The sequence below is a fragment of the Penaeus chinensis genome, chromosome 21 (genome assembly GCF_019202785.1).
Source record: "Penaeus chinensis breed Huanghai No. 1 chromosome 21, ASM1920278v2, whole genome shotgun sequence".
Taxonomy (NCBI): domain Eukaryota; kingdom Metazoa; phylum Arthropoda; class Malacostraca; order Decapoda; family Penaeidae; genus Penaeus; species Penaeus chinensis.
In genome coordinates this window covers 23,756,322-23,758,821 of record NC_061839.1, presented here as the reverse complement: position 1 = coordinate 23,758,821, position 2,500 = coordinate 23,756,322, and the positions used below count along the sequence as shown (strand labels likewise).

Sequence of the window (2,500 nt, the reverse complement as noted above, 5' to 3'; positions counted from 1 at the left end):
TGTTTGTTTGTAATTTGCATATTTTTCTCAGTTAAATTTATTTTCATAATTTAATTCAAATTGATATTGGATATCAGACAATAACAGGCTTAACGAATAAATAGAATAGGGTGAAACTTTTTAAGGCGATGGATACTGTCATCATATCCCAGTTACATAGTTTAGGCAAATAATTATAATTATGATATTAAAACTATGCATTGAAATTGCATTGGATACTTTATTAAGTTGAATGTATCTTTTCTTTATCATCATATGTGTGCATGTTTTTTTTTTTTGTGCAGAAGAGTTTTGTGTCAGGCAGGTAATTTTATATAATCATTGGATTATACTCTGAGACTACATGACATGTAGAAATTTGTAAAACACTAACTAATATGTAAGTGAGTTTAACAGGTGATGACTTTGTGTTCTTAATCTAAAACTTTACCAGTATGTAAATTTTATTAGTTTATCTTCACTTATCAAGGCTCTGGCAAAGACCATCTGACCTCCATATATATTCTGACCTGATATAGAGCTAGTAGGCCTCCTTGGGGATTTAAATAAGGAGTCAGTCTAGGCTCTTTTATTGCCAGAATATACCTAGTGGTTTGCTGTTCAATGCCAGTGCACCAAAACCATGGAGGCTCCAGTGATTGCTTGGCACTGTACCACTGCTGGATTGGACCCTGCGATTGTAGGCCAACTATTGCAGATCATTGCAAGTTTGGAGAGGTTTTAGATAGAACATAGCTATTATGATTATGAGGACCAAGCCCAGGTTTAAATGCCAGTTCATTTTAATTTGCAAGGTTTATGTAAGATATAAATGAACCAGCTGTCAGAACTTCTCAATGCTTAAGGATTATAATAATTTAACCACCTGTTAAACATTGAAAAAATCATAAAGTTAGGCTTGCTTGTAGTGTGCCTTCAGTCAGGTGTTCATGTTACATCATAATGTGAGTACAGTTATATATATTAGTATCAAAAGAAATACCTATTAGTCTTAATGGCATTGTGTATTATTGCAATGGGGGATTTTGGTACATGCTATTAGTATTGATGATGATAATAATTGTCATTAATATTAGAAATAACCAACCTCATGTTAGTATTAGTAATAATATAGTGTATTATCATCATAAAGGAATTCTTTAGAGGTCCTAATATAAAGAGGAAATAATGACAGATATTAAGAATACAGCTGTTACTTCTAATGATGTACTGGCAGTTACTGACTGTGGCTTTCCTAATAAAAAAAAACTCTTGGGAAATATAGATATAAATAAATATATGCACTAATAACAAATAGGTAACTATAATAAATATTAATAAAATGAACCAAAACTAGAAATAAACAATTTAGAACTGAAACTAACAATGGGAGTACCTGGAACTAAAATGGGCAAACAGACTAAACTAAATGATACAATGAAAATGTTAGAATTAAAGTACTGAACTTTGATTTTAGACAGCATTATGACTTAAATCAGATGTTCAGTGCTGTTCTTCAGTAAAAGTAATAGCCTGGTTCATCTTATTTGGTCGATTTGAGATTTTCTGTTCTTGTTGCTCAAACCTTTACAATCTTGAGCATACTGAATTAGGTGGTATAGACCTCATTAGTTTAAAAAAAAATGATTGTGTTTAAACCGTTTTTAATAATTTATAAGCAAAAACCATTTAGATATAGTTTATTGCTTATGGTATTTTATATTTATAGACCATTTATTGCTCTCAACTTTTATTATTTTGATGACGTCATATTTCCGTCATATAGTATATATATATCATATTTTTTTCTAAATTGAATATAGTTTTTAATGTATGCATAATGTATGTATATACTAGTAGTTAATGTAAATTAGAAATATTTTTTCTTGTTTAACATGTTTTAGTGTGGGAATATTGTTAGGTTTATCTGTTAAGAAGTCTAAAATAAGATAAAAGAAGAAGGTTTATGTGTTTTCTTTGTTTTTTTTAGGCAACTCATATTCAGTATAATAAGAGTTGTTAGATGTGATATTATGTATTGAGAAATGAAGATGATGATGATGATGATGATGATGATGATGATGATGATGATGATGATGATGATGATGATGATGATGATGATGATGATGATGATGATGATGATGATGATGATGATGATGATGATGATGATGATGATGATGATGATGATGATGATGATGATGATGATGATGATGATGATGATGATGATGATGATGATGATGATGATGATGATGATGATGATGATGATGATGATGATGATGATGATGATGATGATGGTGATGATGATGATGATGATGATGATGATGATGATGATGATGATGATGATGATGATGATGATGATGATGATGATGATGATGATGATGATGATGATGATGATGATGATGATGATGATGATGATGATGATGATGATGATGATGATGATGATGATGATGATGATGATGATGATGATGATGATGGTGATGATGATGATGATGATGATGATGATGATGATGATGATGATGGT

General features: G+C 30.3%; 1 protein-coding gene across 1 annotated transcript in view; it reads left to right on the top strand.

The window, feature by feature from the left end:
- Window positions 1-2,500, top strand: part of LOC125036531 (ADP-dependent glucokinase-like) — a 24,739-nt gene that overhangs the window by 557 nt on the left and 21,682 nt on the right. The gene's annotated exons all lie outside the window — the stretch shown is intronic.